Here is a 14,457-nt window from a genome sequence, read left to right on the forward strand (position 1 = left end):
TAAAGGCCTCCAAAAACCTAGGATGAAGGAATCTGAGGATTGACAAGGATCTTAAAGATCACCCAGTCCTAAATGTACCTTCGGTACGGCTGCCTTACTAGGGCAGGTCCTACACACCTCAGATGGGAAAGCAATACCCCCCGAGCAGCCCATGCCATGCCCAGAGTCACACTTCTAGAAAGATCTGTTCTTGGGGTGCCCGGGTGGCTTATCAGTTAGGCATCTGCCTTCAGCTCAGGTCATGATCTCAGTGTCCTGGGATCAAGCCCCACATCCAGCTCTCTGCTCAGCGGAGAGTCTGCTTCTCTTTTTCCCTCTGTCTCTGCCCCTCCTCCCCTGTTTGAGTGCTCTCTCTTGCTCTCTCTCTTTCTCTCTCACTCCTTCTCTCTCTGAGCACGAGGTAATGAACAAGCTCTGGAGTAGGACACTGGTAATGGTTGCACAACAATGGGAATGGATTTAGTGCTACTGAACTGTATGCTTACAAATAGTTAAAATGTTTATACACAATATGCTTTATTTGATCATAATAAAGAAGTCACAAACAAATTCTTCTGGCTGCTATGAAGAGAGTAGATTGTGAGGTTTCACAGGGGAAAGAAGCAGAAGACCAGCACAGGGCAGGGAGCCTGCCATGTGGTCTTACTGAGATGATGGGGCCTTGGACCAGAGAGGTGTGACGGAGATGGAGAGATGGCCGGAGATGGGTTGTAGGCGTATTTTGAAGGCAGAGAGCTGATAGGGTGCATCATACACATAGGATGTAAGAAAAGGGGGATTCTGGGTGACACCCAGGTTCTTGCCATGAGGCACAGGATGCATGATGGTGCTGGGTTCTGATACTTTAGGAAAAATAGCTGAAATGCTCTCAGCGGGAAGAAATATTCTATTTGCTTAGTGCCATCCAAGGGGCAGATGGAATTGTAAGAAGGGTTTGAGATCAACATTCAAGAACAAGAACAGATCTTTTTTTTTTTTTTTTTTGAGATTTTATTTAGAGGCACTTGGGCAGTTCAGTTGGTTAAGTTTACTTCAAACAAAAATTCTGTACCCACAAGACCATAATTCCCCATTTCTCTTCCCCCAGCCGCTGGTAATCTCTGGTCTATTATGTCTCTATGAATTTGCCTCCTGGAGATACAAAGATACAACATAAGTGGAAGCAGATAATATTTTCCCTTTTGTGTCTGGCTTAACATCCCTTAGCATCATGTTTTCAAAGCTCATCCATGTTATAGCATCTACCAAAGTTGCATTCCTTTTTAAGGTTAAATAATATTCCATTCTGCACATGTACCACATTTTGTTCATCCGTTCATCTGTTGGTCTGTGTGATCTTAGGATGGTTACTTGATCTCTTGGAGCCTTAATTCTCCAACTGTAAAATGAAATGAATAATATCATCTTTTGAAAATGGCTGTAAGGGCTAAATGAGGTAGTATACCAAAAGCACATTGTAAGCAGTAGGAGCTTAATAGATGGGAAGAATCACTATCATATTACTGAGTATTCCTTTGTCATCTTCAATGTTTTTAGCCTGTGAATCACTCAGTACCTGCTTAATGCCATCCTTGGTCCATGGTTGGAAGTCAATAAATATTTGCTAAATGAATGAATAAGTGAAATTCAATTTGCCTCCACCTGAACATGTCATTTTCCTGTTTCTACTCGCTTTCTTGTTACGTTTTCTTGTTCTTCTGTTGCTGCCATTTCTGTTCTTCCAATTAGTGAGTCTCATGAACAGCTAGTCATTTCTGACCCCATCATTATCTTTATCCTCTAAATCCAAAGAATAGGTAAAGAAATAATAGTCGTGATGCCTCCGTGCTGCCCCTTCCCATAGCTTTTTCTAAGGCCCTGCCTGCAGTGCCTGAGCTCTGTTTTTTATCATGTGACCCAGATCCTGGCCCTCCCACTCCCCCACCCCCAGACTACAATTGATTGGATCAGGAGTGGACATCAGAGCTAGGACCAGCCAAGCCACAGGTTGGTCGACCACCCACAATACTATAATGTAACAGGTACAGAATGTTGAGTCTATCAGGTGCCATGTCTCAGAAGTGTGAAGAAGCAAATAGTGAGCAGCTGAGTCACTCAGCAGTCAGAGGGTTGGAGGTCATGGCTGATCCAGAAAAGCTGAAGTTATTGAGAGGAAAGAGTAAGCGATCAGAGAAAGCCAGTGGACAGAGAGAAGGGAGTGGAGAAGCCGTGTAGGAAGAAGAATTGGTTGTAGGGTCCAGAGAAAGGGAAAGGGAGACAGAAAGAGGAGCCAGTTCCCCGGGTCTTCTTGGCTTCCCCAATAACTTGTACACTCAGTTCTCATTCCCATAATCTGCATTCTTTCAAGATCTACCCACCCATCACCTTTTACTTTGATCAGTGACTCACTGTGAAACAGTGTGACCAGTCCCCAAGTCATTGCGTCCTCCTTAGGGCCTTGACTCCTGTCCCTTTTGGTCCATCTTCATGGCCTCCATGTGGCTGCAAAATCCAGAATCCTTGGTTCTCCTGGCTAGTCCCACTGGGGGCTCTGACTCCAATGGCCCATACTCTCTGCTTCATACCCTCCAGGATCTGTCATCAGGCTACCTCCCTGTGCAAAAGATTTGGTGGCTTCTCAGTGCTTCTTAGAGAAAGTCTAAACTCAAAGAGACTCATGGCCTTGTATCTTTAGGTTCTCAGATAAACCTGCAACTTATCTCCCACATGAAGATCTCACACCAGCCGGTCAAGACTCTTCCCCATCACGCACTTCTCCTCCCTAGTCAACATCTTCCCCTTCAAGTCATGCAAAATTACCTTTTACTCCCTCTTTACTTTTCTTCCTCTAAGCTCTTCCTCTATTCTTCTCTGCTTCCCCCTTTTCACTTCTCATCCAAATTCTACTTCATCTTTTAAGGTTTAGATCGAACATTCCCTAACTAACCCCAGGCCACTTACTTATATTTCAACTATATTGACTTGTCCTCTCACCAAACTCCAAGCTCCTGAGAATATAGGCCATTCTACTACTTCCATATCTTGCACAGCACCTAACAATGTTCCATGTTCTTAGGGTTTTTTATTTAAACATTCTTGTCCAAGTGATTTCAATTATAAAAGTAATGAATGTGGGTATAAATAGGTATTTTATTTAAAGAAGTGGAAGTTGGAATGTCAAGCAAATTACCGTGTGCGTGTGAGAGTGGGTGAGATGTGTCTTTTTGGCATCCCACAAAGCCTACTGAGAATTTGGTTGTCTACTATTCCAACAGTCCTGGTTAATGTCATTCTAGATATTCTTCAATAGGATGTAACTTTTGAACTCATTTTTTAAAGAACTCTTTAGATTAAGGAAGTACATCAGCTTCTAGTCATACAAATTCAATTAAAATTCAAAAAGCACTTATTAAGCACACTGCAGGAAATAAAAAATGATTAATAACACCTAATCTCTTCTTTCAAGATGCTCACAGTCTGGTTGGAGGGCAAATGCATCAGTGACTGTAGTCCAGGTAGGGTAAGACCTGTGCCATAAGAGATTTTTATTGCTATGGTGCTATGGTGGCCCAAGGAAAGAAGCCACGTAAGGTAGGAAAGGGTCTGCAGAGGAGCTGCGGGAAGAGGTATTTGATACAGGTGAATGAACGGTAGTGCAGACAACAAGAGTCCTAGTGGGAAACCTTGAAGGGTGCAGTCGGTACTCAGTGCCTGATTATCAGATCTCTGCCATTTGTAAAAGAGGAAAGTCCTCATGGCCAGGAGGTGTCATCAATACACAGCTGCTGAGCATTTGTTGAGCATGTGGACTTGGACATGACAGACGGGGAGAAGGCACCTTGTTGATCTATTTCTTGTCAAACTCCCTTGACAGGAAATAAATTGTCCACCTTCCCCTTCACAAATGCACAGAAGCAGAGAAGACTGTTTTCCATTCAATGAAAGTTTGAATATGATTATTACATTTTATTAATAAATGCTATCACATATTCATTAAATACTGATATAAAGAATCATCAAAATTCTGCATTCTATTTTTATCTCGCATTGAAAACACTGTTTCCTTTCTTCTTACCCCACCTCTGAGATGGGCAAAAGCTGGCTGTTTTTCTTCTTACCTGCCATCAAATTGGAGTTTTAAGAACTAGGGATCTAGATGTACCTAGACAGGCAGAGACAGTGCATGTCCCCCTTACAACCTTCCCATTATCATGAGATTTGGTGATGGGCGAGATCTCATGCTGGCTCATGAGAGCTGACTGTGGGCTTCTCTTCTCAGTTCCATAGTCAGTGACATCAGCTTGGCAGCTTGCAATCAGCTATGGTGGGAGTATTTACACCACGGACACTGGCAAAAGCTACAAATAAGGGCTTTTCCTTCCTGGAGAGCCAGTTAAATATTTACCAGTGGATTTCACTGTACAGAAGAGGAAACGGAAGCAGAAACATAAAGTAATTTGTCCAAGGGCACTCAACCAGTTGGTCACGGAGCTAGCCCTAGCCGGGTCACCTGATGGCTGTGTGTTATTACTCTTTTCACTGGGAAGCTGCAGTTCTGATTAAAGATTTAGGGGATGCTTCTAAATACATAAGAATGTAGACAACAGCACAGATTATTACACAAAAGAAACAGATGCCATGGTCTTCAAGTTAATAGCTTGCCAGGGCTAAATGAGGAGCCCAAACTTCTCTCCCCAGATGGCTCTTTTGTACCCCTCCAAACTCCGACCCTCCTCAGAGGAGGGGTAACTGAGAGTCAAGTAGCAGGAGAAGAAATTTCCATTTCTTCCAGCTTTGCACTGGAAGGAGTGACGAAAGGCATTTCTCGGCCAAGTGCCTTGATGCTTTGGACTCCACGTTGCTCTGCAATTAGTGTCTATTTGTCTCCTTAACTTAAACTGGTTTTTAGCAATTTAGAGCCAGGGAGCCCATGTTATTTCAGTGAAGTGATAAAAAAAATGGATATGTAATTGAAATCCCATTCTACTCCTCTGGGAACCTGGTATGTTGCTTCACTCGGCTGAATGATAAAGACTCAGGGCCCTGATCACAGGCAGATAAGTAGGCTGGTTGATTAGATGAATCCCATAGGCAATCCCTAATCTACTAGTCTGTTTGTTAACTATCTGTCTTTTTAGGATATTTGGTTTGCATAATATGATAATATAATAATGCACAAGCTCTTTAAAGGTGGAAATGAACCCAAATTGAGGACAAAACAGCCACAGCTGGCATCCACCCTCCCTGCTGCAACAGATCAATTATCAATTAGCCACAGGTTTGTATTGAGTACTTATTGTTTGCACAGCACTAGGTTGGGGAAGACAAGGTGTCAACTGTCCAGTTCCTGGCCTGTAGGAGCTGACGAAGGCAATAAGGCATACCCCCAGGAAATTAATAAATGCTGCGAGAAAGTGAATGCTCTGGTACGAAATGTGTGAATCAGACCAAAGGAGCTGCTGTAACAGGGAATTTGAATCTTGGCTGAATCAAGCCATGCAGCTCTGCAGAACCTCACAAGCCTCTGAATACTCCCTTCTAGAAAGCACTGAAGTGTCTGGCCCAGTGTCAACCTTGGTGGTTTAAATGGTATCTTTGCGCCAGTGCATAGCACTGTCTGTCCCACAGGCACATCCTGAACACAGCCGGTTCCTCCCTCCCCTCTAACTTTCCTGCCTTTGTGTTTCTGTCCCTCTTCAATAAACATACCGAGGATGGCCACGATGCCCAAGCTCCTGTGGCCCGCCAGACTCTGTGCCAGGTGCTCTCCATGCAGCATTCCAAGGTCACTGCCCCCACAAACCTATGAGCACATTCAATAAAGAAGCTAAGTGAGGTAAGGCAGGGAAAGACAAATACCACACGGTATCACTTTCGCGTGCAACCCAAAGAAAGAGCCAAACTCCTAGAAACAGCACAGAAAAGTGGTTGCCAGAGGCTGGAGGGTGAGGTAAGTAAGGGGAAGTCTGGTAAGAGAATGCAAACGTTCAGCTTTAAGATGAACAGGATCTGAGGATCTCATGTATTATGTGGTGACAATAGTTGATAACACGGTGTTGTGTGATTGAAATATGCTAAGAGAGCAGAACTTCACTGTTCTCACCAAAAAGAGAGAGAGAGAGAGAGAGACAAAGAGGAGAAGTGATGGATGTGTTAATTAACTAGATGGGGAGGGGGGATCTTGTCACAGTGTACATGTATATCAAATCATCTCAATGCACACTTTAAATATCGTATAGGGTTGTCAGTTATACCCCCATAAAGCTGGGGAGAGATGGAGAGCCTTGTGTGGGGCCACCCAGCCAACACTCGACTCCAAAGTACATGCTTTCCCCATTGGTCATACTCAGGTAATGCAGGAATTCCCCAATCTAGTCATAGTCACATACCAGAATATGCAGGTGCCCGGCCCCTCCCCGTAGATTCTGACCCTGGAGATCAGAAGCCAGGCATCTGAATTTTTAACCAACTTCCCAGACTGAGAGTAGGCTCTGTTAGCTGTCCATATGCTGTCCCTTTCCCTTTCCCTCCCCACTCCAAAGGCACCTCAAGGTCAGAGATCCGGCCTGAGTTATCTCTGTGTGCCTGGCACACTTAAGGCACCCAATGCCCTTTTTGTGAAAATGCTGAGTAACATTGGGTGGGTTTACTTTCTCTGCTCGTATTCCACAGGTGGGAGGCTGTCACACTGCCACCGGTTCCTGAGACTCAGCTCACGTGGAGCCTCGGGGGGCCAGTTGGCAACATGTGCAACATGCCGGCATCTGCATTGCACTCTCAACTGCCTAGGTGGGGCTCCTCTTTTGGGTATTGCTGGCTCAGGGAAAGCTAGCTGAATGTCACCTAACCATAAAAAGCATAGTTGGGAAGGAGGTGGCAACAGCCTCCACAGGACTTTCCAAAACAGCACAACGCTGACCACCGGCCAATTGTGGCTCTGAGGCTAGACACCCCCCAACCCCCGGCCCCCAGTCTGTGCGGAATTACCATGTGAGTATCCTGGAGGCACAAAATGCTTGACAGAGAAGAACCCAAGAGCTTTGTCGCATGCCCCCTAAGGCATATTCCTGAGAGCATCAACATCTATAGGATGTTAATAAGGGGTCTACAAAATTCGGGCCAAACCAGGTTAGACAAAAAACGTTCTCCCCATTACAGGCCTTTTAAGAGATGTATTGGGCTAATCTGCACTCCAGTGATCTTTAAATATTAGGCAGCATCCCTCAAATTTTTTCTCAAAATCTTCTTTTTCAGGAACTTTTTTCTTTCTTGAAATGTTTCATCAACGTTCCAAGGAATACACTTTGAAAAATCATAATCTGGTTTAATTGTCTTTGCTGCAACCTCCAGAGCCCATTTTGCAGGTTAAGAAAGTGAGAGTCCCAAAAGGGAAAAGGAGTTGCCAAGACCTCACAGCTGGTTAGTGTCGGACGCAGGCCCGGGCCTCAGGGACGCTGGGTCACTTCTGTTCCCCGGAGTCCTCTGAGGTCCCCTGAGGTCATCACATGCCTGCATGACGGTCCCTGTGGCCAAGACCCATGTCCAAAGCCTTAGACTTCAAGCTCATGGGGAGTACCCTTTCTGCCGTGTCCATGCCCAAAGGTGGGAGATGGGATGAGCCTCCATGGGACACTTCGTCCTTTACATTCTCCAGCTTGCCAAGCTCTGACACACTATGCTTTCCAGAGCCTCTCCACAGCCCAGTGGGGAGAAACACACAGGATTCAAGGGTTTCAGGGAACTGTAAGAGGTTACAGAATATATCTGAATCATTCCACTAATAACATGACAGACCTGGAACTCGAACCCAGGGCTTCCAACCTAGTCTCCAACCACCCTTTGGCGACCACCTCTGGTGCCTAGGCACTGGCTTGCAGCTCACTTCGTAGCACGTGAACATTTGCACAGGGCAGGGCTTGCTACCCTCACCCTCCAGAGACAGGGAAGCGGAGTGAGCGATACCTTCCCCCTGGTGTGGCGACGTGTCTAATTCCTTCTCAGGGCCTTCTTAAGCCCTTGGCCTCAATTATGTTCCACGACCAGCAAGTGACACAAATTAATTATCTGCTGGGAAAAGAAGGGCTTTCTTTTATCTGTTTGAAAATAGTCACCTTCTCATTTCAAGGATTGGCCTTATAAATTCCAGGGAGGGACAAAGAAAATGGTTGCCATAGGAGAGAGGGAGGGAAACAGAGAGAAGAAAGGGGAAGAGCAGGATAGGGGAGTGGGAGAGGGAGGAGGGAGAGGAGAGGGTAGGGGACAGAGTGGGTAAGAGTGAGCGCAAAGTCAAGGGCAGTATGACAGAAGAACTTTAGACACTGGGCGGGTGCACAGGAGAGGCACAAATCTACCAAGGGAGGATGGATGTCAGGAAAGTGAGTGTCAAATCATTCAGAAAATGTAAGCTCCACCAGGAAAGGAGGCACGGTTGTTTGGTTCACCTTCATGTCCTCAGTGGCTAGCACGGAGACTGGTGCACAGTAGGTGCTCAGTAAACATCCATCTGTTGAATGGATGACTTAAATCAGGAGACGCTGGCCAAGCAAATGGAGCAGGAAAAGCCACTCAGGGAAGCGATGGCTGTGTGGGCGAACATAGTCGGAATGACCGCCAGTGCCCATGTGCATGTTGTGGGACGGCCAGGCAGGTGCAAAGTGGGACAGGCAGGTAGGAACTGAAGATCTAGCTGGGCTGTGCTGGGGGTCCTTGATTATAATGAAGTAACAGAAAATTCTTTTTACATATAAAATTCTATTTCATCCTCAAGGTCACTCTGTAAAGGGTACAAGGAGGCTCAGAAAGCTTACAAGATCACAGAGTAGGAACGAGTACCTGATACTGAACCTAAACCCTGTGATCTTTCTGTGGCAGGTGCTCGCCCCTCAGGTATCTGCCCCAGGGGTGACTCACACACCTTCATGTTTTCCTCCAGCCACGCATTGTCCACTGGGCTGTGTTCAGAGCATGGACATGTGTTTTCATGGCAAATGAAGACGGCAAATATGCTAAAAAGAAAATCCATATGATTCATTCCAGAGGCAAGTAGGTGGTTATTTATATCATCGTCTGCTCTTCCCAATTCCCCAGGCCCCTGTAGCTACCCTCATTTGCTCAAGGTTGGGTAATCCAAGGGGAGCTATAGACAAGGGGATGGGAGCTCTATGTCATTTCCCCTGTTGCCTCAGGATAAAGGGAAAGACAAATAGCCTCATAAGCCCATGGACAGGCACAGGCCCCAAGGACTGGGCATTCACCTGCACACGCCCACCAAAAAGTGTGCTCAGGATAGGATGCAAATGGTGTGAGGACACAGTGTCCGGCTTCAAGAGGCCTGCACTTACACGAGGTGGGAGGCCGTGTGGTACCAGGAGAATGGGTAACTGGGAAGCAACTGTACTTGATGCGGGCTTCCTGCTTGGGCACAGGAGGCAGCGATGCAGGGGGCTCTGAAAGCCAGATGGATGTGGGTTGCATCCCAGCTCTGCCCCTTGCTGGCCGGGTGAACTCAGCTGTCAAAATAATACCAAATGAACATGGAAGACTGAGCAGTTCCATGCAAAATCTCATCTGAACCACATAGCACTGGGAGACAGTGTGGGAGCAAGCCCTTGCTGCAAACCCCTTTTCTGGATCCGGAAACAGAATCACAGAGTGATGTGGCTAAAGCTGCCCTGGAAGCAGTAGATCTGAGACTTCCACACTTTGGAAGGCCCCGGCCTCCCACTGTGCTGCACTGGGCAGGAGAAGCTCAGTTCCCTGAGCTACATGCACCAGGAATCTTAGCAAAAACCAGACAGAAGACAGGGTATGGATTTTAGATCCCTGAGGTCTTGTGCCAAGGGGCCCAGGAAAGGGGAAACCAGAGCCTCATTAACATAGAGGTGGGGACCCCAGGACTCCTGGGCTGCCTTCCCAGCTCCCTCGGATCCTTTGCCCACTGCCCTTCTCTCTCAGGTTGCTGCCTAATTATAGAGCTGTTGATGCAAATTATTCTAATAACTGGTGCTAATTTATACACATTTACATATAATTTGCAATTCATTTGCTGTCCACATTTCATCAAACCTCACTAATTCAGACCAAAGTGGGGGAACCTACTCTGAAATGAAGAGTCTAAAATATAAGATAATTCACTAGTTTATCACTGGAGAGTATCCTCTAAAATCAAGCACGCACGGTAAAAAGATGTATTGTCAAAATTCTCCTTGAAAATCCTTAAAATCAAAATGTGGGCTCTCAGAAGCTCAAAAGCCAAAAATTAATAAATTAATGGATAAATAAAAGCCTCTCTCTCTCTCTTTTCCTCCCTCCATCCCTCTTTTTTCTATAATGGAATTCAGAAAGTTGAAGTTCAGTTATGGATTGATTCCACCTACCAACTCAGTTTGAACTAGTAAAACTTTCAATCCCTCAAAATGTGTAGAGTGGAATCACTTCACTGAGATGCGAGAAATCCCAAGGTAAACCGAGCTTAGACATATGTGGGCCGAGTAGCTCATGAACGTGATGTGGGGAGCACAAATGTGACCACAGGGTTCGATGGTGTACACTGGATAACAACGTTGGAGAAAGAGGTACTGTGTTTAAAAATAATAAACACACACATATAATAACATAAGTGATGCATATATTGTCTTAGGCTGAGTACCCTGAAAACAGCTCCTGGGTTGGGATTCTTGCTCTCGTCATTTGTTGGAGGGAACACTCTTGGGAGAAACCAGGAAGGGTGGGAAGCTAAGTGAAAGCGTAGTCTCGGGTGGGCAGTAGCTCTACTGAGCCCACAGAGAAGCTCTAATCTAGAACACTAAATGCACCACAGACAGAGCCAGTCCTACCTTGAATACCTTTGTTGCCCATGTCTGCCAGTCGTTGGCTGAGATGAGTGAGTACCTAGGGGCAGGGGCTTGTCTTTGCCCAGGTCGGGCAGCCACCATCACGTCATGGTGTCTGGGTCAAGCACCAACAGCATCTATTGCAATCAACCCTTGCACAGCACTGATCCACTTACTTCTCCTATTTGGCTTACTCCTTCCAGACGCAGGATCTCCGGGATTCTGGTAGGTCACAGATTCCTGGAAAACATCCAGAAGGAGGGTTAATAGAATGAACCACAGCTCTGCTGCCTATTCCCAAGGTCATGACCACTCACTGCTCTTTGTCTTTCTCCTCCAGCAGCCACTCTAGATAGATAGCTCTCACATTTCCCTAGCGCTTCTGCTGGTTTGTTTAAATGACTTACCTGGTGGGTTGACTGGGCGAGAACTGTCCAACCCAAGGACCTCTCGATGCCACCTGATAAATGGGTTGTAGCAAAATTGTCAACTGCTGAATATGCTGCCTCCAGAATCTTCTGCTTCTTTCTCAGTGATCAGGGGTGCAAAGAGATTTCCTTAGGCCATTAGTCCTTGAAAAAAAAAGTCAATGAGATAACAGAATCCTAAGTCTCTAGGGTTTATCACCAGCCCTATGGAAAGCATGAGTCTTCCCATGGCACCCAGAGTTATCTGTCACTTATTCTCATTGGGTCCAACTAACAGGATGGCATCAATGGAGTGGACCATGCTGACATTTTGTAGAAGGTCTAGATAGTCTAAGATACTTTGGACTCTATTATGAATTAAAAAAATCAACAATCCTCCAGAGATAAGATGGTGATTATAAACTATCGTCTGTTCCGCATAAATGCTGCTGCATCTGATCCTTCTTGCTTATCGGTATTGAAAAAAAGAAAGCATTCGCCAGATTGAGAGCTACATGACCATTAAAAAGGCCATGTTCATCCACTCTGGTAAATATAGGATGAGTGACACAGTGGCTACAGTTGGAACCACGACTTGGTCAAACTTGCGAAATCCGATATTATCTGTTAGATCTACGTGAGTCTTGCAGGGGCCAGACTATGTGAGACTATGACAAGGATCCATCACCTCGGCACCCTTTAAACTGGTTAGGGTGGCACTAATCTTGGCCATCCTCCCTAAAATGTGATATTGTTTTTGATTTATTATCCTGGTGGAGGAGGGAACCTTCAAAGAGTTCTACTGGCCTTTCCTACTCAATAGTTCTTGCTCTATAGGTCAAAGAACCAAGTAAAGGTTACATCTTCTGCTAACTACATCCACTGCAATTATATTTTAGCAACCAAGGAAATGATCATGAGGTGGATATTTTGAGAAAGTCCTGGGCCAGAACTCCATTCATCACCTGGCCCCCACTGACCTAATAGGGACATCATAATTGTGCTTTATTTTCCAGATATCAGTGTCAATTCAGAACTAGTCTTCAACTGACCTCACAAGGCTCTGGGTATTCCTTTCTCCAATGCCTGGTTATGCAAGTAAATAATTACAAGTCCTTTGGGGAAGGACTGGGGAAATCATTAGTGTATACAGCATGCTGTCGTATACACTTACCGCTGTGTTGCATGACTCAGCCTCTTCTTTAGTCAATGTGTTCTGGCTTTGAAAATAAGCTTAGGTCTGAAAACTACGCAAGGGAACATGACGTTTTTTGGAAAGACTAAACTTGGCCTTATGTTCATCCGTGCTTGATTATTCTTCATATATATGTGTGTATGTATATTTATCCGAGGCCACGTATCCTTGCTGGCTGCCCATCTGTCTGCCTCTAGGAACACTATGATCTCCATACCATTTCTAGAAGTCCCTGCAGGCCAGGCTGTCCTGGCTGTCATGCCAACCTTGTTGCCCATTATGGTAATTATGCTCACCTTGCCTCTCTGACAATTATGCGACCACCTGGTCTCTGCTATTCTGGGACACCCCCATTTTTACTAAGGAGCCCAATTCAGTAACAGAGTTTCCACCAGTCCCACCACTGAACTCTTTGGTGACTTTGGTGCCCCCATCTCCTTAGCAATCAGATTGTTGTCCAGGCCCCCTGAGGAACATGGTTAGTTGCATTTTCCAGATTCTATTACAGACCCACTCTAGCATGCCCACTTCTCTGGGCCTTTGGTCTCTTCCTACCTGTTCATCATGGCAATTCTGACAAATCTATTTTGTTTAATGTGGGTTGTTGCTTTAGCCAACCTTCCAAGAGCCATCTCAGCAGTGCATTAGAACAGATCTCAGGGCCCTTGCCAGGGCATATATCCTGTGTCATGGGAGAGGGCCCTGGATTGGAAAACTGTCCTCATCCAGCTTTGTATTCTGGTCTCCTCCCCACACAGGCCCTTTTCTGAATCCATTCCTGGTTCCTGCCGCTACCCTGCAGCTCTGGGTGTGACCTTCTAGTCCTTCAGCAGGTCCACTACTTCCCCAGTCTGGCTGTGCTGAGATTTAACCCAGACTGTGGATCTGGGAGCCAGAAAGGGGAGGTGGGGCAACCTCTGCATCATCTTCGAGCAAGAAAGAGCTTCTGTCTTTTAACAAGGGAGAGTAAGCCATTTGGTAAGGCCCAAATGGTTCAGGGAATTCTAGAGAATCAGTTCTCAAGTACATCTATCCAGATTTTTGCATACCAAGCATAGGGCCCTGCTCTCAGCACGGGTGACTCATCTTGGCTGAGAATTCATTCTTCTCTGAAGTTCTGTCACAGGCTCGTGCTTGGTTTCTAGCTCTGTCTGCCTCTGGCTGCAGGAATAGAAGGATCTCCTCCTTAAATGCGTGACTTTGCTTTAAATTGTTAATTAGTAGATTTGAGGTTGCCATTTTCTTTTCTTTTTACTTTAAAAATGTTATTTATTTATTTACTCATGAGAGACACAGAGAAAGAGGCAGAGACACAGGCAGAGGGAGAAGCAGGTTCCCTGCGGGGAACCCGCTGTGGCACCCGATCCCCGGACCCTGGGACCACATCCTAAGCTGAAAGCAGACACTCAACCACTGAGCCACCCAGGCATCCCAAGCCTGCCATCTTCTTTCTTCAGCAAATCAGTGGTGCTTAGTAAAGGCCACCCAATTCTACCGTCTTCACAGTCCTTGTTTTCCCTGTACCTTCTGTTGTGGATTGAACTGTGTCTCCCCCAAATTCGTATGTTGAAGGCCTAACCTCTAATGTGATTGCACCTGGGCCTTGAAAGGGAGTAATTAAGAGTAAATGATAGTAAGTGTGGGGCCCCAACCCAGTATGACTTGTATCTTTATAAGGAGAGACACCAGGGATATACCTGCACAGAGAAAAAGCCATGTGAAGACTCAGCAAAAAGATGGGTGTCTGCAAGATAAGGAGAGAGGCCTTGGGAGAAACCAAAATTATGGACAACCTCGATCTTGGACTTCCAGCCTTTAGGAGCGTGAGAAAATGAATTTCTGTTGTTTCAGCCCCCCAGGCTGTGGTATTTTGTTACGGCAGCCCAAACCTCCCAAGACGTTGTAGCAGCTAGTACAGCATCTTTGCAGCTCACCTAGGTAAAGATCTCAGCCTGCTGGAGTCTAGCAATAATGCTCGTCTATGACCCACAATGTGGTCTCCATCACAACCCAATTCCAGAATCCCACCCTTAGTACCTGCTTT

At 45.8% G+C, this 14,457-nt stretch overlaps 1 long non-coding RNA gene across 3 annotated transcripts; it reads right to left on the bottom strand.

Moving 5' to 3' along the window:
• Window positions 1-993: 993 nt before the first annotated feature.
• On the bottom strand, window positions 994-14,339 carry LOC144311306 (uncharacterized). Of its 3 annotated transcripts, none has more exons than XR_013376871.1 (6): window positions 14,111-14,339; window positions 11,219-11,383; window positions 10,988-11,051; window positions 8,894-8,984; window positions 5,689-5,782; window positions 994-1,378 (listed from the first exon to the last, which is right to left on the bottom strand). It is a non-coding gene; the product is annotated as an uncharacterized LOC144311306 (long non-coding RNA). The 3 variants fall into 3 exon arrangements; XR_013376873.1 differs by lacking the exon at window positions 994-1,378 and adding an exon at window positions 1,391-2,593; XR_013376872.1 differs by lacking the exon at window positions 994-1,378 and adding an exon at window positions 1,394-2,481.
• Window positions 14,340-14,457: the final 118 nt, after the last annotated feature.

Source organism: Canis aureus, chromosome 3 (genome assembly GCF_053574225.1).
Source record: "Canis aureus isolate CA01 chromosome 3, VMU_Caureus_v.1.0, whole genome shotgun sequence".
NCBI classification, from domain to species: domain Eukaryota; kingdom Metazoa; phylum Chordata; class Mammalia; order Carnivora; family Canidae; genus Canis; species Canis aureus.